This window comes from Nothoprocta perdicaria, unplaced genomic scaffold (genome assembly GCF_003342845.1).
Source record: "Nothoprocta perdicaria isolate Ctin4 unplaced genomic scaffold, notPer1 scaffold_350, whole genome shotgun sequence".
Lineage (NCBI taxonomy): Eukaryota > Metazoa > Chordata > Aves > Tinamiformes > Tinamidae > Nothoprocta > Nothoprocta perdicaria.
Window position 1 is genome coordinate 1 of NW_020455589.1, and position 21,799 is coordinate 21,799.

The 21,799-nt window shown below is 46.4% G+C and overlaps 2 long non-coding RNA genes across 5 annotated transcripts; both read right to left on the bottom strand.

Annotated features, from left to right (window-relative positions):
- Window positions 1-2,149: 2,149 nt before the first annotated feature.
- Window positions 2,150-14,884, bottom strand: LOC112951440. 4 transcript variants are annotated; one of them, XR_003250212.1, is made up of 5 exons: window positions 14,803-14,884; window positions 13,520-13,743; window positions 12,227-12,380; window positions 9,366-9,505; window positions 2,150-2,207 (listed from the first exon to the last, which is right to left on the bottom strand). It is a non-coding gene; the product is annotated as an uncharacterized LOC112951440 (long non-coding RNA). The 4 variants fall into 4 exon arrangements; XR_003250213.1 differs by lacking the exon at window positions 2,150-2,207 and adding an exon at window positions 6,564-6,710; XR_003250214.1 differs by lacking the exon at window positions 2,150-2,207 and adding an exon at window positions 7,997-8,046.
- A 698-nt stretch (window positions 14,885-15,582) lies between these two features.
- On the bottom strand, window positions 15,583-21,799 carry LOC112951465. Its single transcript, XR_003250223.1, has 3 exons — window positions 21,770-21,799; window positions 21,361-21,451; window positions 15,583-15,695 (listed from the first exon to the last, which is right to left on the bottom strand). It is a non-coding gene; the product is annotated as an uncharacterized LOC112951465 (long non-coding RNA).

A 21,799-nucleotide genomic window follows, 5' to 3' on the forward strand; every position in this document is an offset into this window, starting at 1 on the left:
CCCGGTTTCCTCTCTCTTTGCCACAAATAATGGAATACACCACACTCACACTTTTTTAATCAAGCCAGAAAAAAACCTCATTGTCATTATTGCTCAGCCATAATATCCCATCACCTCCTTCGACCCTTAATCCATCATAGACATTTTATCCTTTACTATTCTTTCAACACTGGATTATTTCTATATCCCCTTCTTACAGAGTCAAGTGACATTTACATGAACTTGTTAACCCCCTCATTCTAGAGTACATTATTTGCACAATATTTTCATTTCCAGACCCTGTTCTTGCTCTTACGAAACTCTTATCAGTCACTTCTTGACCTCTTTCCCCCCCTCCCATACATGTTTTTTACAATTCAGTCCACATTACAATTTTCACACACATGCCTGTTACTTGGTGCTACTCTCTCTCTGCTCTTTTCCTGCTGAAAAGCAAATGCTCTACTTACCTAGCCCAGGCAGGTGTCATTCACAGGTGCTGCCCCTTGCCAAAGCCTGACTATTTCAGTTCTGCCTCCCTCCCAGGTGCTAGGAGCTCCAGCTTTCACATTCCTGCTCCAGGGAGGCTGCAAGAGGCATCTGCACAGAAGATCTTGATGCTCCTTCAGGAGCAGGTGCATAGCAGGAGCTATGTCCGGATACTCAGTTTCCTTAGGTGTTCCACTGCCACACTGGCCTCTCGCTTTTAGAGGACAGGCCTTTCATCCAGCCCCCCAGCATAAACACTCTTCTCCACTTAGAGGGTGTCGCAAAKGGCATACCCAGCTCGTTCTTGTCCCTTAGGGTTGGCAAATTGCAACTCCGTTGACCCTGTTTTTACATAACCAAAAGTGCCTAGTAATGCCATTTAATTGCAACACAACTTCCATTCTGACTGAGCTATTCACTTGGGCTTATTTTACATGAGCTACCCGTTTTGTTACACACTGACTTCAATAGCTCACCTAATGTACTAGGTTAGTCAGTTTTCCAGTCCAAGCACATCCTACTTTTCCCCCCCCAAGACACTGACTGCAGGCTTCTCTGTACCTGGCAGGCTCCATCGGCTCCCACTTCTTTCACCCAGTGTTTTGTCCATCAGAAACTCTTTACTGAGAGCATGAGGCCGCTGGCATGGCCCATGGGTAGAGCTCCACATGGGGATGGGTGAGGAGCTTGGTCTTAGACCCACAGGTTCATCAAGCTGCCCCTGAGCACCAGAGGTAGCCCATCATGAGTTGAGACTACAGGTCTCACATTTGAGACTAACCTCCCAAATTGCCACTCCAACTAAGAAAACCATGAATGATGGTGGCTTCACCAAGAGACTCTGCTCTGCCAGCAGTGAGAGTCTCCCTCAGCCTCATACACCTCTGTTCACAAATCACACTCTCAAAATAGCCATAGCCGAGTATTTAACTATCAACTGGGCACTTGCTAGGACAAGGCAGGCTCTTGGCAGCTACTCAGCATGGAGTTACTGCATCTACACCTTTTGGTGCCTGCATGACAACAGCAGAAAAAAAAGCAGGCAAACCTCCCCGCAATGCAATGAAATCTGTAGTCACAACTGCAGCCCACGTGTTAATGTTGCCTTCCATATAGATATTGCTGTGAGTGCAGAAAATTAGCAACAGCATCCAACTTCAAGCAATGAAATCTTGACATCCTTTTTCAAAACACATCCAAAGCACMAAGGACACCACAGGGATAGATTTTAATCCAGACGAAACAAGGCATTCCATTTCTCTTAGGCCAGTACAATACACACACCCTTCTTTTTCTCCAGGCAGCTACTGTTTGTATACAGTTGTTTTACCTTTAGCTGACATCAAGCTGGTCATCCCTGCCTTTTTCCTCCTGGATCTTGCCTTCTAGATGCAATCTTCCAGGCATTAACTGCAGCAGTCCAGAGGAAGTCACCGCCAGCAAAGTCGAGCAGCAAACGGGGCGGGAGCCCATGTTTGCCCTGTGACCTGGAAGACATCCTCCAAAGGCACAACGCAGAGGCTGCTTCTGCAGCATGACACATTGTGGGGCCAACGTGCTACTGTGAGAGGCAGGGCACGACAGGAACTTTTTATCTATACAGGTCTAGCATGCAGCCCCGTTAGGCTGATCATGCCCCTCCTGCACATAGGCAGGTGTACAGGACTCACCCGGGAGCATSTGTCACCGTCAAGTCAGGCATCAGGGAAAGCCTCGAGGTGCGTGCAGCAGACACAGGCCTGCACAAAGAAATCTGTCATTAGTCACTGCTTTCTTAGAAGGCAGAACCCATTTTTTTGACTTTTACTTATACCTACCCTTTCACCAGCTAGTTGTACTGCTCTAATGCTCTACATCAGTATAGAATCGCTCTCACCTTCATCCCAAGCCGCCACTCGTCTTCAGCCTGACCGGGCTGACAGAAAGCCATCCATAAGGTCCATCATCACACCGGTCAGCCTCAAGGATCTTGAGGATCTTGGATTACACCACACGCATGCAGCCTGCCTTCAGGTTAACRTGCACCTCTTCCCCCCACCTCCCAAGTTCCATAGATGCTTTGTTGATTCATCCACATAATTTCCTCAGACCGCAGATCCATGTAAATGGCATTCTGCAAGTCTGCCTCTCCGCGCTGAATAGATGCATCTAATAAAAGCTTTTTAACCTCAAAATAGCTGCTGTAACAGCTGCTTTTCAAAAAAATACCAGAGGGACCTATTTCATCCTCCTCCTCCTCCCTAGCAATAYATATCTATGTTCTGGAGACTATGAATATTTGGAAGTAGGGATAGTCATTTGTTTTTATGGGCTGCATCAAATGGAGGATTTAAAACAGTTGGAAGGTTATAGAGCACAGGGAGGAATGAGGAAACTTSGTTTGCCTCCTTGGTAACAGAATCTACAGCACAGCAGGAAAACCAAGCATGGTAATTAGGGAATTACAGCTGTTAGTCACAGAAAACATGCTGCAGTTGCAGGTCAGAGACCCGAGGTCACAACCCAGGAAGCAAAACTGTAATTTAGAGTCTGCAAGGAACTCGCCGCATGCGCTGGGCTTCTGGCTACTTATAGCAGCTCTACACCTGTTTTTCCAGGGCAGAAATCAGACAGGCAAAAAACACAAACCAGAAATGAGCAAGAAATAGAGTTTGTCTAGCAGTCTTAYGGCTTAAAGGATGCAAAAACCTGCCTTTTTAAAGAACTTTTTTAGTTAAAAGGATAGTCTGTCAAACTGTTCTATCACCTTCTGATAACTGCTCCTAGAAAGAATTAGAAAATCAAAATGCCAGTCTAGTTTCTCATATTTTGAGGACAATACTAGTTCACTTTCACAGCTGTGAGCCAAGAACAGTGGTTAACCTCCCATCAAACATACCTCAACTCCAAAGCATCTACAGCCTTAAGGCAGCTCTAATCACAATTTGCCCAAAGGCAGTTTAAACCAAAGCCATGACTTACAGCAAAAGCATTTGCTAGGCACCTTCTGCAAAATAGTTTTCAGCACCCCTTCTTTCAGTGGGGGCCACGGGCACCACCTCTCAAACACAGCCTGTGCTGCAGCTTTCTGTGCACCAAAACTCAGCTGGCTTCAGCGGCCCCACAGCTAYGTGAGCTCAGCCTCCGGAGACACCCCAGTGCCCACTGGGGGATGGCATTTCAGCAGGACAGGCACATGGGGGTACTTCCCTGTCACATGCCCAGAGTCATAACAGACTGTACCCCAAACACCTTGAACACTGCACCCATATCCATGGGAAAAGCACATAGCCTTATCAAAGGGCTGCAGAAGCCMCGTTTCAAAGTCTTTTTAGAGACTTAAGGAAATTCACAGGAACATGCTTGCACCATACTGATACACATGACGCACATAAAAGCTGGTCTCGCTTCCGGAGATATGCACTCTCCTGGAGTCTTTAATTACAGGCCATGCTCTATAACATTCCTTCTTTATCTTTCACTAGAGGGAGTATTTCAATTCAGTTCTCTACATCTCCTCCACCCTARCTCCTACAAGGGTGATGTTTAGCTCTGCAGCCCTCCGTAGAGCCTAAGTCTCTCATTCAAATGACAGCATGCCACACAAATCAACCAGGGAATTTCAGGCAGGAGGATGTGTCAGCACCCCAGAGCCCAAGCCTCCAGTTCAAGCAGCTACTGCATTAATTCACTTACCAACCCTAGCAGGTCTGCAGCATCCCAGCAGGAGCTYGCAGGGCTGAGCGGACACCTGGGCTTTGGGATAACACCCAGCCTGCCACAGGCCAYGAGCAGGCTGACTGCCACACCTTGCAGGTTATCAGGAGGCCTGACCAGCACAAACCCACACCTGAAGGAGTCAGCAAGCCTCTTCTTCCTCAGGGAGCTCTCCTGCTGCAGGAGCCAGGCCTCACTCCAAGTTCACTGCCACCTGAACAGTTCACTCAGCTGGAACAGGCCAAGTCACATCAAGTGACTGACTCAAAGTTCCTTTCTTCCCCATTTCTAATTTAGGCTGGCAAAGGCAAATAGGCTCCCCATCCATGCGCTCAGCCTTACTGAGCTGTGACACCCATCAGATAAGGGACTGATGCAACTTGGGACCTTTTTTCCTTTTAACACAACTAGCATAATCCAAGCTGCATCTCTCTCTTGCTGCTTCTTCTTCACAGGGGGCACTTGGGCATAATGATTTGAAGGCATTTGATTCTGAAGCCTTGCACAAAAAGGTAATCTGCACTGCAGAGCCCTGGGCAGTGACTCATCCCGGGACAGTCTTYGCTCCCGGCCTTTCTTGTCAGTACCTGTGCGATCCTTTCCCCGGGCCACGGGAGGGTTTGCCACGTTTTGGCACAATACAGCCGATACACCTCASTTAAGCTCCAAGTCAAGCCTGATCGTGCCAATGCCCGATACCGTTTTTAGCAAGTGGACATCTGTCCTTCCCCAGATAGCTCCTAGAGAGGAGGGTCCAACCGGCAGCTCTTTCTTTGGGAGCTTTTGGCTGGCACTATACACACTCCATAGTGAAGTAGTGACTTTGTGCTTCTGATTGATAAATATCACATCACACCACTGCTAAATAGACCTGGCGACTCCTAGCCCAATTGTTTTGCACCCTCACCCATTTCCCTCTGAGCAGCTGAAGTATCTTAAATGAAACTGACCCAAGATAAATCTAGTTTTATTACTGAGCAGTGATGGGCTTGGGGGACAGAGACACATAATTTGGCATTTCATAGGAAATGAATACAGAGAGCTACCAGAATATTCACAAGGTACTGAGCTAATAAGATGTAGTCAAAAACATAARACTTCTGCAACATTTTACCAGCTGCTGCGAAGGGAGAGCTGTAGCATGAGCCTGTGCATTTAYACCAGCTAACTGAAAGCTCCAGGCACTAATTCCACCCAAAAGACCCCAAACAGACACATTCAAGGCAGCCAGAGAAAGCCCCGACAAGCCCATTAAGCACAACAGCTAGAGTTTCCGCAAGATACTATATYGTTTCTTTTACAGTCACTCAAATAGCTGGGCCAAGAGCCCCAGTCCAAGAGACAGCCCAAACACAGAGCTGAAGCTCGTGTCAAGAGCAGCCTATACTGCAGCAGTCCCAACTCCTTCCAGTCCCCTTCATACTTTAACTAATCCACTGAGACTAGTCCGTTATCTGAACTTAACTACCTGCCGTCTTAAAAACAAAACTAACGAAGAAACCCACGCTAAGTCAGTAGGGTTAACTGGCTAACCCAGTTTGAGTTTCTTTTTGCATGCACTTAGCTGAGAAATCACCTTTGCCTGCCAGAGATAAGTTTAGGCATCTGCTTCCTTCAAGTGCTTCATTCTTGAGACGGGAAGTCCCTGGAGCTCTCTGCCTCACTTCAACTGTTTAAAGAACAGGGAAACAAGCAACACAAACAAGCTTCTTAGAAGAAGACAGATCTGGACCTTGTGCCATTTAGGGGAGAAATCACTTTTTAGGGGAGAAATCAAGTTCACCTTTAAGCATCCTCATCTCTGTGCTGTCACATGKGGACAGAGGACCAGAACAGGCCAAAGCATAGCCTTGCACAGCCTGCTGAGGGCCAGGCTACCCGATAGCCAGGCTGAGAACAAGCAATGCCACTCATGTTTCTGCAGTGTCAGTCTGGATGACATCTTGCAGACAAAGGCCTACCCAGGAGATTGTTTGGGGGAAGAGCATGGCTTGACAGCCTGAGCAACAGACCAGAGGCTTCTACCACAAGCTCYTTGCTGTCATTTAACTGCTCCTTTCAAATGGACCTGAGACAACCACAATGAGTGCACCTGAACAGCRTGACTTTGCCCAGCTGTGACTTCTTGGTGCCTCGGGTTCTTCTGTTGGAAAGACTTAACTGACACTTTACAAGACCTCTCAGCAGGGTAGTGCCAAGGCCTCTATGGACACCACCTGAGCAGACAGCTCCATGCTGAATGCTTGTAAAGATCCATGAGCCCTATATGTTCTACTAGCCAAGCTACCTCCCTCGCAGCACCCTTCTCTCCTCTGGGGATCTCCCATAGRCACCAATAGAAGCACACAGTCTAGCCACCTACCCCCATGGTGTGGGCATTCCTCACGCCCTCTGGCAGCTGAGTGTGACACGGATCACAGGTAGCTCTGTTACTCCTTCCATGTTCAAAAGCTAGCCACAGACTTGCCAGGATCACATAGGGATTTCCTTCAAGTTGAGGCACCCTCCTCACTCAAGGGCCAGCAGTCTGTGCCTTCACTACAAACCTGTAAAGAGGGGAGAGAATACAGACCATACGTGTCCCAGACACACTGGGGCAGCTATAGAAAAGCCACAACTCTGACTGTAGACTAAGAACTGCTGCTGCCCCAGAAGCACTAACCTCCTGGTCATGGAATAGGATCTCTTGTGGATTAGGTAGATGCACAATACTCAGCACTATAGATGGACRTGTGGCCTCTATGCTGCAAGACTGCAATTGAAGATGCTAGATGAAACCAGAGCTATTTTACCTCCTTAGACTCCTCTGCAAGTTAAGCRGTGGCTCTTAATGCAAAAAGCTATTACCAGAATTAAATACCAGCGAGAGCTCTCTGAACACTTGCTAAGTGGCAGCCTATGCTAGACATCAAGGTATTGGCAAAGTAGTACTTGCTATTCTGCTCAGAAGCCTTCAGAGATAAGAAAACAAGTCTTGAAAAGCATGACTGAAGCCTTAGTCCCTGGAAGAGTTGGGGGAAAATAAGAAAGTCTGGTTACTTAACCRTCACGATGAATATTATCTAATGGAAGAGAATTAACTTGAAGGGAACACTGCAGCTCAATGAAATTCCACTACACTTTATTAGGTGTGTCCAATTACTTCCAGTGTAAGTCAACTAAACAGTTTAAGACAGGTTAGCAGAAAGTTAATCCAGCTGTATGACCAAGCAAGGGAAGATCAGTTTCCCACGAAGCAATCACAATTTGGAAGCAACTTCAGGGAGTTCTCAGACCCTGAAAGATCCTTTGGGCCTCCCACCTCCAACACTGATAAGACCCAGAGCTCCAATGACAGTGCTCAATATTAAGTTGGTAGAACAGTGTTTTATTCCCAACGCCACCGGAACTAGCCTCAAAACACACTTTGGAGCTACACAGCAGCTGCGGGAAGATGTCACAAGCCACCTAGTAGCCAGCACCTTCCTCCCAACTCCCTGCCACTAACCGTCACAGCCCTATGGCAGTTCCAGTAGGAGTTAGCACTGCACACCCATGTCAGGGAAAAGGGGGATTGACACCATGCACCTCTACCACTGGTGCAACTTTTGGGTCAATTTGAGTTTGGTTCTCATCAAAAACTCCCCATGAGTTCAGAGTTTATCTAACCCCTACAGACGAAGCCACAAGTTTTTCCTTCTAGAAAAACCTGGCAGTACAAAAGGGTCAAGACAAGTCTATTGCACCAGCATACAGAACGTGGAGAGCCTCATCCTACCTGCCATGCCCAACATCAACAGGACATACATCTTGTTCTGAAGCTGCAGTAGCCATGAGACATGCAACCAATCTGAGGGACGACTTCTCCACACCAAGCACAAGTGGACTGGCCTACATGATAACCTGAGGAAACAGAGCATGAAAAAGCCTTGAACTTGCAGTAACTGCAGAACTGCAGTGAACTGCTTCTGCATGGATGCCCTGAGGCTAAAGAGCACTCCCATCTCCAGAGCCCCACCTTCTATCTTTGCTAGGCTTGAGGTTTTCCATCTCTCAGAAAGAGCTGGACCTATATGGGGTGCCAACAGGAACCCACRGGGCACCTACGAACAGTCCTTCCAGGGCTGTCCGCATCCTCCCCTGCATTTTGGTGGTTTGGGCTGGGACGGAGAGGGCAGAGCAGTTGAGTGAAGTTCAACCATCTGGAACAGCGTGATGAGCCCACACTTGGCCTCGCTGTAGCTGGGCGAAACTGGGCTGCGTGCCCCATTCCCCTGCGGGCTGTAAATGCCTGACAAAGATCCAAGGAGACRCTTAGAAGCCCCCCAGGGTTTCTCAGACCAGCCTGTCACTTAGGATAAGAATCACAGAAGAAACAGCTCCACCTTACCCAAACTGTGCATTGAACATAAGTCAGTCAAGCGCCTCAGTGTTTCCACTCGACCTACAATTGTTTAGCCAAGAAGCTGAAGCACACAAGTAGGCCACAGGTTTTTAGCTTAAGATCAAGAACATATATTCACCAGAAATGCTACCAAGACCAAAAATAACAGAGCAGGTAGATGTATGTTTCACATACAGCTAGGTTAAAGTTTCATTTAAGGAGAAGCTTGTCATCATATCCCTCTGACATTTTTTCAGTCACAGTAAGAAGACTCAGACTTTTGTGACAGGAAGCCCATTCTTCAAAGCAAGGTTTGGGGCCAGTTACAATAGTGATTATAAATATTGCTCGAGCCATTACTACAAAACACTTCTAGAGCAAAGTCAGAGGTTTTAATACCTCAAGATGCTCCTAACTCCTTAAATTGAGACTACCACATCAAATGTGGATGAGAAACATGAATGCCTCCAAGGGGCTGTGCACTAGATACCCGCATTGAGCTGCATGCCAAAAATGATTGTCACTAATGCCAGCCCAGATGAACAGAATTAGAGCACTGTAGATGGTGTTCTCCTAAACAGGAATACTTCTCAGACCTTTAGAGAAAGTATTTCCCCCACATTGGGGGAAAAACCTCTCCTCACCCCCGGCATTGAGGTCCAAGCCATCACAACAGGCCTCACCCAGTGGAAATCCTGAACAAGAGGATGAGAGCTGCATGACACACCATTGTGCATAGAAGAAGTCCTGGAGTGGTAAATCTCACACTCCAATCTGCATTCACACAAAAAAAAAAACATCAGTTGAGCGGCAGAAGCAAGTTTAAGATGAAGTTTACCATTACAAGCTCCTAGATCCAAGTTGCTTGACCAGACTTGACTCAGTAAGGGTCCAACAACCGCTCTCTGCTTAACTGGCCGTTAGGTTTCATATTTGGCACTTGAGATATGCAGGTTATACAATTCCCAAAAGAGACTCCTGTAAAGATAGAGGAAATACATGAATGCAATAATCATGCCCTGGGTGAGGCAAAGCCAGTTGGCAACACCGAGCTAAGATCCCCTGTGACCACTGGCAAAAGTATCAGACCAACTCTTGCTTTTACTACCCCTTCTCTTATCCATTCCCCAGAGCAGACCCAGGTAGACAAGGACATCGATGGGTTCTAGGCATTGCTTCAGAGCACACAAGTTTCAGAAGATTCAACAACAAAAACTACCAAGAAGTAGGCAACTTTCTACAACTAAGTCCCAAGCAGTACAGCAAAAGCCTCTTGGACTTGGAGCTTTTTGAATGGGCAGTATGCACCTGCAGTCTGTACCAAACCTCCTTCCCTTGTCTTTCAGGGACCATTAGCAACAAGCAGCAGCAGGACAGATGCGACAGAGCATCACAAGCTCTGTAAGGTTCCATGGCTTGTCCCTGAGGTGGCTGCAGACTTCAGGATTAGGTCTGGATTGCCAGGACTAGATATTAGCTTTCAAGCACAGCCTGCTCTCTCYCCCAGACAATTTTGCTCAAAAGACTACCGTTTTTTGCCCCACACTCTTCCTTGGGGCTGACATGATGAGCTGTCTGAGGGCCCTGGTGCAGCAGCAGAAGGGTGTTGGTAGGGGATGAGCACGGTTTGTGCATGAGCTCAGTGGAATCAATCCTYGTTTCTGAGCAAGTGCTCATCCTTGAGTAATTGCTTGGCTGCTGGCAGCAAAAGGCTCACTGCACTATGAAACAGGTGGTCTAAAAATCACCCCCTTTCCTCGAGTCTGCAGATCCTACCAGCTAAGCAGGACTCATGCAGCAAGAATTTCCCCACTTATTTCATTGCCATGTTTCTGCCAGCAAGGGAGAAGCAAGGAGACAGGGTGGCTGGCTGSTCAGTACTTTTGCTCACTGCTTCCATGGTGCGTTTGATCAAACAATAAAGTGCCACCGAATTTGCACAAGCCTTAAATCAGGAGGCCTCACAACACCCCCACGCAGCTAAGAAAAGGACATGGGCTCATGCCACCCACCACTGAAACAGACACCTCTGGGCTGGAGCCGAGCAGCTGCGTGATACCCCACAGCAACACTTCACAGCAGTTTAGGGTAGAAAGTKATTAACCTTTGGCTGAATCCCCTTAGCTTCAGCATGCAGAGCTGGCTCTGTTTTGCTCTCCACCCCCACCTGCACAACTCTGCTGTTCTCATTACCTGAGACAGTAGCTCCCAGGCTAGTGGAGGACCTTGCTTCTGGGCTATTTAGTCAAACATCCCTTTTGACTCTTACCGCTAATCCAAGCGGCRGCAGCCAGGTAAATGAGTTTCCACAAGACAGAGCTGTAGCACCCTGCATCTGCTCACCAGTCAGGGCAGGCACTCACACCCCAGTCTCTTTAGGGTGAGTTGGGGCAAGCTCCTGTGCACAGATCCCTAGGGAATGCTTCAGACAAAGAAAGGCACCTCTCTGTTCATTGCCGAAGTCCTTCCACATTGGCAGGAAGCTTGGCACTGCATTTCCTGTGCTTATGCAGAGCCTTTATCTCCAGATCCTGACCTAGGACACAGTGTACCAGGATTTAATCTCCAAGCTTGGTAGCTAAAGCCTGAAACTCCCAGTAGAGCCATGTGTCCCTTAAGTTAAGCCTTGGATGAGCATCTTGAAACAACTCCAGAATTACACAGCAGATAAAGGCAGAACCAACAATATGACCCCAGCCTGACTCACCAGGTGGGATACATCCCACCTTGTCCCAGACAAACTCCCAAGCWCATCTGCCTCGTAGCCAGAGAGGGGACTCATCTCAACCCAGGACTACATGTAACACAGGCTTGGGAAATCCTGCCCCTGACAGGCCAGTTTGTCTGCTGTGTAGGCAGCCTCCAGTCAGCTAGCTAGCCCAGAGACATCTAAGCTCCTGCAAACTGCTTCTGTGGCCATCCTTGCAACCTACTGTCTCTGTAGAGTCAAATTCATCTCTGTAGGGTGAAAACTGAAGTGTTACTTCCCTTTCTTAAAGTTCTACCACCTCGCAAGAATATTCTAAGCAGGAAGAAATCATCCTGCACAAACCATTAATATGCTACCAGTGGCCTTAAAGGCAAAGGAATCCATAAAACCTCTAAACATTCTTTGAGGCTGGTACCCTAGACAGGATTCGCAGTTGAGGGAACAGCTTCATGTCAGCCCCCGCAAACCGACCTTGACAAAACAAGGAAACATTTGCACATTACAGCCATGTTTCTGCTCTGAGTAATCCAGCACTYCAACTTAATGCTCCATTTTGCTGGTGGAAGAAAACATCTTATGTTAATACATTAAAAACAAATAACTAAACCACATTAAAATTATATTGGAGAGATTTTTTCAGTCCATTTAATAAGATCCTTCTACCCATGGAATTTCACTCTTGTTCATCGTCACGTCTCTCCCGCATAATTGGCAATTATACACATTATAAACACATAACACTTTCCAATACATCAGAAGTAAAGTACGTATTCTTAGGCTGAAAAATGARGAAATATTTTTGTGGGAAACAGCCTAGCATGGATCTTTTACAGTCACTCACGTTTCAGTGAAGASAGAGCGAGTGGCTCTACATTTCCAGGCAACTTACCTTACAATAAAACCTTCCTTTCTCTTACTGCCAAAGGAGAGAGCCTGTTGTCAAGCCCCATGTATCACCACCACGGAGCARGTCTCCCAAAAGTCAGTACCTGCAGATGTGGCTCGCTGCACACAGGTACAAAAGCGGACGAGAGCTGCCCGCCAGCCAGGGAGGGAAGGCGTCCCATGCTCCTCGTCAGGGTGCCGTTACGTACAGAAAGCGCTCGGCAGCTCTTTGGAAGAATCACACTAAGAAAACAAAGCCTAGAAAAGAGCCAGAAATGGGAGTCATTAGAATGACAGRTCTGTAAACAGTTCTACTAAAAAGCTTGTAAAAAAGCACAACACTGAGCTTGTAGAGATTTATCATCTCTAYGTTGCTCGTCTCACAGCTCAATGGAAGCCTTATAAAGGCAGACACAAGTAACTCAAGAGAAAGACACCAGGGTCTCATCTTTGACTTACAATAAGCAAGGTACCTCATCTAACTTCTTTGCATCTCAGACAGTGCACTAAGAAGGGTATCTATCCAGTAGATAGGTACTAGTCGATAGACCAATCTACTGGATTCAGTCATTTAAGCCATAGCTTCAGGAAAAGGGAAGCCAAAATATCCTAAGAGACCAATGAAAGGCTCAAGAGTCCAGTGGAGGGAAGATACTGACTTCTCTAACAAAGTGCCTGTTTCTAGCCCAGGTGGATGGAGAGATGCAAACTGCAATAAYAGGCTTTTGAGTTGAGCTAATCACTGTCTGTGGATTCAGTCTTCCTTTGCCATAGCAAGGGTCAAGAGGAAAAGCAGAAACACAAAGGATAAACTGAAGTTCTACCAGGTCTTTGAAGCTCTCCAGCCACATGTTTTTCAAGGATCCCCAGGCAACAGGAGAAATGTGATATCCAAGTTCGTATAGCACATGGCTCTGCAAACGTGCCCAGAATTAGCACATTCACATGAATAGAAGCRTAGATATTGAAGCAGGCCATATATCCAGCCATATTTATACTATGCTTGTTAGTACTTAACATTCACAGAAAACCCTKTCTAGTTTCTCTGCAAACCCTGCAATCTTAGGTTTGCTCATTATACTAATTAGCTTATGAGTAAAAGTCTGCAATAGTTCAAGTTCAATCCCCCTCTCCCCAACCAAAAAAAAAAATCACAAACCAARATGAAACAACCAAAACAAAACACACCAGCCAGCCACACCTGCACCTCACTAACCCCTCAGGAAGGCAGCATGTCACTCCCCACTCCCAGCACTCCAGCAGAGCTATCTATCCAGCAACCTATCCCCTCAGCTAGTTCTCCAGGATACAGCTCAGTCCCTCAGCAGAAGCCCAGCTTTGAGGTAGCACACCCCTGCCTCAAAACTCAAGCCCAAATAGGAACTCATTTTACTCACAAAGTTACAGTTGATGAACAGCTTCTCAGGGTCCTGAGCAGACCAGTTAGCGCTCCCAGGCAGCGGACAATGCTTAAATCTCCAGGGCAGTTCATGCCCAATGCTCAGATGAGCAAGCTGGGTGCTCAGAGGTGAGCAATCGCATGGCATAGACTTCACCACTGGTCAAGAACCCATTTGTCTGACAGGATTGCAGCACTTAGGTTGACATCCGAGGACTGCAGCTTTGAGACACAAGCAGGATGGCTTGAAGAAGGTTTCTCCCAAGGTAAGGGGGACACTGTGCACTCCCCGTCCCAGCAAGCAACCTCCAGCAACCACACAGCCAGGCACATAGGCTGCCCCAGTTTACCCAGGGCATGCAGCAATTCTCCYGCTAGTGCAAAACCTGGGAGCAAACAAAGCTCAGGAGATGCATTCAGCCTGGTGTTATTTGACAAGGCTGCAAACAAGCATTAAACTAGTGCAAAACTCATATTTAACAACTCCAAAAAGCTCCTGGAACATCTACAGAGTGCTCCTTCATTCCTGCTTCCCCTTACATGGGCAGGTGCAGGCAGTAAGGCAGGAGTGTAGAAAGAAACTCTTAACCCTCCAGACAGCATAGTCTCCCAAGCCRGCGTTGTGGTCAAAGAGCAGAGTCAATATACCAGCCCTTTTTTGTCTGTCATCATCCCGGCCTTATTGTCATGGGCTTTGCTTTGTTCGCTCCGAGCGGGCATGCTCAGATTCCCAGGCACATGCCAGCAAGCCTGCTGGCACGCCGCCCATCCTAAGCGCCGTGTAGGCAGGGTGGCGCCTCCAATACTTAAAACAATATTTAGTGTTTTACATCATCGTGGGCCTGCGGATTGCTTTGCAAATCCATGAAGTAACAGGGGATCAGCATGCGTTTCACTAATGCTACACCAGGAAATAATGCATAGGGAGACAAATTAGTGTGGAGCACACAAAACAGCAGCTACCATCAGCTTATAGAACAGCAGGTAGCCTGCAAAACTCAGCTCATTCCAGGTTCCATTGTGCACCTAACAATGTACTKGGAGAAAAGCACATATAGAAGGAAAACTGTGGAAGCAGCAGATGCAGCTCTAACCTCTCAAAGGGGATCCTTGAAGAAAGTCCTTTYGGGAACTGCTTGAATGAAATATTGCTCAAAGTTCACTAATAAGGCCATTATAATCATTGTTTTCAGAAAAAGCACAATTACACRTTTACAACTGAAGTGTATGTCTCAGAGCACATCAGGATAGCCCGAGAGTGCTGCACTTGCAGATACTTACACTACAGACCTCACCAGCAACCTCAGGATTGCCCTTGTAGGATATCTTTGGAATTGATCTTCCTGTCMCTGAAGTCAAACAATCTTAGCAAGACCCCTGGAAGCATCACAAAAAAAGTCCAAGAAGAATATCATAAGTGGGGAGAAAAAGATGGTATTTAGGAGCAAAGAATGCTTTAAATCACAGAATTTGCCCCAGTGCACAAATAAACCTTGTTACTGTCATTAGTCAAGTCAGTTCTGCAAGATGAGAGTCAGACATTCTTTGACTGCCTTGGGTATCTGTTACTGGTGAAGATAGCTGCATGGGCTAGAACTGCTTCCAGCACATAAGTTTGATGACTGAAGAGTCTGCAGTGGACAGTCAGGCCTACAAACACCAGAGGCAACCAATAATCCAGAGCAAAATTTCCCTAATTCTACTCATAAGACTAAATTATAAAAAAAGAAGTCAAGTCTTGATCCTTCATCACAGCTCCTTACTTGTTGCTTAGGACTAATGGATTGAACACTGCAGGTACCTTAACTGCCTCTTCCTGGAGCTGCCAGGTACACAGAACCATATCAGCCATTTCACACAAGTCRTTCCAGGCAACCTCAACTGCATGGGGCACCTCAACTCAACCCTGCAGAACCCAATGCCGTGCTTTTATTTAGGAAGATGTGAAAGGTGAAAAAAATCTCCCAAACTGAAGGAAAGCTCAGTTTCAGACGGCACTGTGCTTCCTTCATACTGTTAGGGAATTCGGGTCAATCAGGCTTTTCTCTTACCTGYTCAGGCACCAAACAGCAAAGTTACTCATACGGCTCTAGTTTTCAGCTGAAGCTTGTTCAAAGGAAGTTTCATCCTCTACTCTTCGATAGCAAGATTCTCCTCAGTATGGCAAGAACATCCTTCAACAAGACAAGGATCAATCTAAGTGTTAAGATCAACTGCTTAACCCTCCCCCTTAGGTGACTCTTCATATTACAAAGAAGCAGAGAAGACTTTCAATAAAACATGTTCTACTGCCATATCAGAGCAAGGGTTAGTACCTCAAGTATTGTACAGTCAGCTTTTTGCACTGAGCTGTTCTCCAGTTAATGGTATTTTAATATTATTTTTGCCTGTAGAGGCTTCCAGCTGTTGTAGAACGTAGGCTACATGTAAAGCAACACTTGTGCTTGAAGTAGACATAGTCTTACCCTATGAGTCCACAATTATTTCCTCTCAAATTTGATGGGGACACGTGTGTTACTTTATAGTGTGATCCATTCCACCTGTGCTCCAGCAAGGTAGGTAATCCAATATTGTCCCASTTTCATAGGAATCCAGGCTATTTGAATTAATAGCATACAAGTATAGCACTTGCCATAAACACTGAACAGTTGCTTTATTGCACTTGTCAAGTGCATTCCTCTCTTTGGTCACAGCTATGGTCAGACAAAGAATTCAAGAAAAAATGAACAAGCTACTCACAATAAAAAGGAAGGCAAAGTCACAGAACCAGAGAGTTTTGAGAATGCATCACATACTGACTAAGAAAGAAAACATTCTGGAAAAGCCTAAGAAACCAAATACATGCAAGTTCCTTACAGCTCCCCAGCCCTTGTTCAACMTATCTCCCACAGGGGAATTTGCACTGGGGATACTCTTCTCTTCCACTTACTCCTCCGCTCCATTGAAGTACACACAAATATCTGAGCACCTTGGCAAGCACTTCAGTTGCTTTTACCAAGCATTTTTGCACTCTTTCCAGCTTTAGGTGCTCTGTCACACCAACCAGCTTTGAGAAAGCCCTAGCCATCCCAGTTGATCAACTTGACAAACTTAAGGACCACTTGAAGGTGGGAGCTACTCCCTGGGTGCAGGTGGCCAGGGGAAGTGACTAGGCATTAACAGAGGGTGGGATGGGGAACAAAGACAAAGGAATTCCATCTGGAGAAGAGGCAATGGACATGACACAGGGCAAGAGCTTGTCCTACTGAAGAAGAAATGAGAAGGAAGGATAATAGGAATAGCTATGCACATACAACATCATTGTTGAGGTTCTTGCCCAGCATGGCTTGCACAAATAGAACCATCCATACTAGGCTTAGCCTCAAGCCCCAGCCTACCCTGCAGAGCAGAGGGCTGCTGCACCCATGCAGAGCACAGTTTAAGCGGACAGACCCTCCCCAAGCTGCCAAGCTTCAAAACACATCAGCCTAGCTAGTCTGGCTGCAGGACAAACACCAAGACACCAAATAAATCCCATTTCTTCAGCAGTAGTAAGAGAAAAAGGCTGGTAGTAGTCATTAAGATGAATCTTTGATCCTTCAGCTGTATCAGCTACAACTGATCTGAAAGAACTACACACCTGCTCTAGTAGACACATGCAGCTTGCCAGAGCTCCATAAAACCTGTAGCTTAGTGTTTTGAGACAGCAAGGTGGCACAGAGCATAATTTTGTCTGCTTTTACTGCACTGACCTCTGAACCTTACTCCTATAGTTTGAGAACCAGCTCTGTATTTAGACTCATGACACCACAGCAAGCACCTCTGTCAGAGRAGCAGAGAGTCATTCCTCTGGGTGATTAGCACTGCCATCAAGGAGGCTGTGGAGGCGGTGGGGGGAAGCCTATTGCCCCCAGCCTGAAACAGGTGCACACTCCTGCCACAGCCCAACAGGTGTCCTGGACACCGCTCAGGACAGCGCTGCCAACTTACCTACCTGCAAGGGCAACACTATCCTACAGGAGACTTCCAGCAGCTTGATTTCATCCCAATAGTTTCTGTCAAAGGTTTGTTTTCTCCCAGGAGGAGAGAGGAAGGTTTTTAACTAGTGTGCTAGGATCTCAGCAGGACATACTACAGGAAGATTTCTATTCTTAAATAGAAATTAAGATGTTGTATAAGATAAAGCTAAGTTGAAGTCACCAAATAAAATAGAATTTCTTCCCCTTTTGGTCTGCCAAAGCCTAGCCAAGAATTCCCCCCCGTGTACAAATTAAGAGTCATAATATAGACTAATGCTCACAAAGTTCATTAAAATGAGCAGTTTAAGAATGTTTCAAAACATGCCATCCTTGTCAGTCATGGATGTGCTTTAATAATCCTGGAAGCCCCAAGATGCACACAAAACACTGCTGAACGTTGCCTGTTACTTGAGAAGGAAAGGGACCCTCCAGCATATTAGCATTTTGGCCCTGAGCCAAGAGAGCACTTAAGCACATGCTTAACTTTAAGCACATGAGTGCTCCCACCCACATAAAAGGTCCACTTCTGCACTGAAAATTTAGCATCTGCAAAAATACTTTACTGTATCAGCTTCTTTGCTCACCATCTTACAGGATTACATCCTATCAAGTGACTGTTTGGAAAAAAATACTACCTAAACAGAAGTTGACTTGAGGCTGGATTGTTGGTGTCCAAAAGCTGCCCGGGCGCACGTGTCACTCCCCTGTGGYGGGGAAAGTCCTCCCTGCTCCCACAACAGCTGCACACCAGCCAGGAGCCTCTCTTGAGGGCAGCATGTGCTTAAGAACTATTTAACCCAACCAAAGGTTTGCCTACTTCGCTAAACTGGAGTGCAAATCTAACAAAACCCCCAAAATAACAGCTCTGTCACAAGGCACTACACTGCATTTCTCTTAAGGTGTTGCTCCCAGTTAACACCAAGGAGCCCATCAAGGTGTTAACCAGTAGAACAGCAATCTACTCCAGACTGCTGGCTTTGGAGAAAGCCCTTAAGGACTTACCTGGATTATACAGGCACAGCTGGCAAGGGAGAGAATAAAGCACCAGTGTTACTGCCCTATGCTCTGCTTCTACAGGCTAAGAGCTAGTTAGAAACAAGTGGCACACACAGACCAAACTTGGGTTCTGGCTTCCTCAGCAGAGGAAAACTTACTATCCTTATCCTCCCAGGTATAGGTGCATTTGGGAAGAGGGAGCCAAGCAGCCACAGGCAGCTCTCGGGCAGGAACCTGGAGGTGTTAGCAATGAGGCAGCAACCTGGCCACCCACCATGCAGGTTTCCTACCTGCTGCTCCAGTCTAGCCACCTCCACTGCACTGCAGGGCACCCCACACGCCAGACACCAGCGCCCGCCTGTCAGCCCTGGTGATTTGTGACACATGAAAGGGCCGCAGGAGCTGCCGTCCGTGGCCTGGTGTCACTCCTGGCTGTGTGTGTTCCAGCTGCTGCTTTGCACCAGACATGAGTTTTACAAGTCAATCGGCTGTGCAGTACAACAAGGGGTACCTGGGGTGCCCTTTAACATTGCTCTTCCAGAGCCTAAGCTGTTTGACATCTTAGGCACTGATTGATAAATCAGACTGGAATCACAGCCTCAGTGCTAACATCAGGGCATGCAGCAACTGCCCAAGTGAGACTGGATAAATAGTTTAATATACATGTATGACCAGGCCAAGCTTCTTGCTCAGTATCTGCTGCAAATTGAATGCAGGATGGGTGTTACTGCTGATCAGGTACACAAACCATGTCACCAACTAAACACACAGCCTCATTGCTTCCGACAGCAGGCTCCAAATTGCCCACCAAAAAGGGCCTTCCTGTTTCTTAGCTGGACTACTTCAAAATGAAAGAAAATCATTCCTGCATAGAGATTCAACATACAAGTCTGTTCATCTAGCAAGATCAGTGCATGGGTTAGAGAGATTAAAACTGTTGACCTAACTGAAATGAATGAAGGCCATCTCCTGTACTGTTTTTGGCTGGCAGCTCCCAATTTCAAGGAGAAATAAGACAGCTACTTCTGTATAACTATTTCAGACCTAAAGGAAAAATAACCTGGGATTAGCCATTTCCTTCCCCTTTCATCTGCTAGCGACATTGATCAACAAGCAAATGCCCCACCACCACACAGACCCTTAACAGCCCTTMGTTTGTGTGACCCCTCTCTACGAGCGTAGTGTTTGCGCTGCTTTGTCAGACCCCACTTGAAAGTACGACATGTTTACGCTAGAGGCGTTGATGGCTAACACAGGCCTCGGCTCAGCTGCACACGCAGGTCGCTGTCACCGAGGAATGCTCTCCCTGATTTATGGCCACCTTGTAGTTATTCAGGTGGAGCAGCAGGACCTGGCAGCCAGGGCCATCGCAGACATCAGAAGCATTTTAAGTTCACAGCTCAGGCATTGCTGCAGTGGAAACCACGTGCTATCTTTAGCATGAAAAGCAGTCYCCGGAGAGCAGAGCTGCCCTCTTCCATAGGTCTTACATGCACTGGCTGCAGGAGTCCTGCTCCACAGCAGGAGCACAGCAGGTGTGCTGATCCAACAGCACCAAGATGCTAACACTGGCCTGCAAGGTGGACTCCAACACCCTTCTGTGATAAAAGACCAGAGCAATCCACTGCCCCCAGATACCCCCTTGAATTGCATTGAAGGACTCACCTCCCCTTTCATTCCACTGTATTTATAGAGATAAATMATATCTAATTCAGCCCTTATGCCAGTGTAAGGGACAGTGGCATATCATGTACCCAGTTAAATAAGCACATGTGCATTCTTGGCTCAGATATAAGTATCCAAGATCAAGCATAACAAGTCTCATTTTTCAGGATCCACCACGGTCTTTGAAGAGTCACAGGCTCTTCTATAATGAAGACAAGAACAAGCTGTTGCAAGGATGCGTTTCACAAGATTGAAACGAGCATGACTTGTATCAGAGGCAAACCACGCTGAGTACAAGAGAAGTGATGCTCCTCAGTCATTTAACYGAGCCTGCACTGCTTACCTATTCACTGGTCTGCCACACGCCTCTTACAGGGTCATCTGCTTCTCCTATGGCAGGATCTTGGCTGAATCCTTCAAGGACAGRGGTTTCACCACTGAAGGCACTAGTGAATCAAGCTCCCCTGACAGCAAGGAAGGATTGGCAGCTTGTTCACACCTGAAGGTCACCTCTTGCATGGAAGTGTTTAGCTTCATTTTCTTATGCTGTTATAAGCAGCTCCCATGCTTTTAGTTGGCCATTACAACAATAATCTTGACCTCATCCAAAATCCCAGGTTGAATTAACAAGTCTACAAATTGAGAAGGAGTAAGTCCTTCCTTGTTTGAGGAAGCACAGAAAGTCACCAGAAAGCAAGTTCTCCCCAGCATTTCTTAGGCTAAGTCACCTAGAATCATTTTAAATTCAAGCAAGACCATTTCAGATATCCCTCTTGTCTTAAAACCTGGGAGTAGTCACTCCACATAAAGACTGCTTCATTAGAAAGAGTTGTGAGAAGGAGTTCTTAGGAAACATAACTTGAGATTGAGCTACTCATTGCTACAGCAAGCACATCAGAACACACCACATAATTCACCAGGACAGTAAAAGCCAGTAACACCTTCATTAAATGTCAATTCCTGGCCTTCCCCCCCCCCCCTCAATTAAAGCAGAAATCCCCTGCACAAACACCATTAGAGCAAGTCATAGTTTAACTTAAAAACAAGAAAGCCAGAGGAAGGTTGCAGTATCAAGCCTCTATTTAGTAACAGGAGCCCAGTAGAGCACAGCACAGGACTGGGCCATTCCACCAAGCTTTCCAGACAAGTAATTGACACTTACAYAGTACAGAATAGTTACCTTCTACACAGGTAGCAGCCAGGCATTAGAGAGACATCAGCAAGAACATTAAGGAAGAGGCCAAGCACTTCAGCACCTCTGGAAAACTAGACTGAGAAAAAAAACAAACAAACAAAGATTCAGTGCACTATAAAACATTTAAGTGTTTTTCTGTAGCATCTTTAAGCATTAAGAGTTACATTTCAGAAGTTAGTGAAAGAAGTTCCTTTCATCAACTGCAATTCCCAAAATATAACTTAAGCCTCAGAAGTTAGTCACATACATTACCACCATAAATGGGAAAAGCAACCAACAAAAGCCAYATACCAGAAAATTATTATCAAATTTCTTGAAGTTAGAGACCATACCACTATTTTATCCTTCAAGAAAGATATAAAATTCTTCAGTTACTATTTTAACATAAAAGCACCTTTTCAAAGCACATTCCTCAAAAAACTCA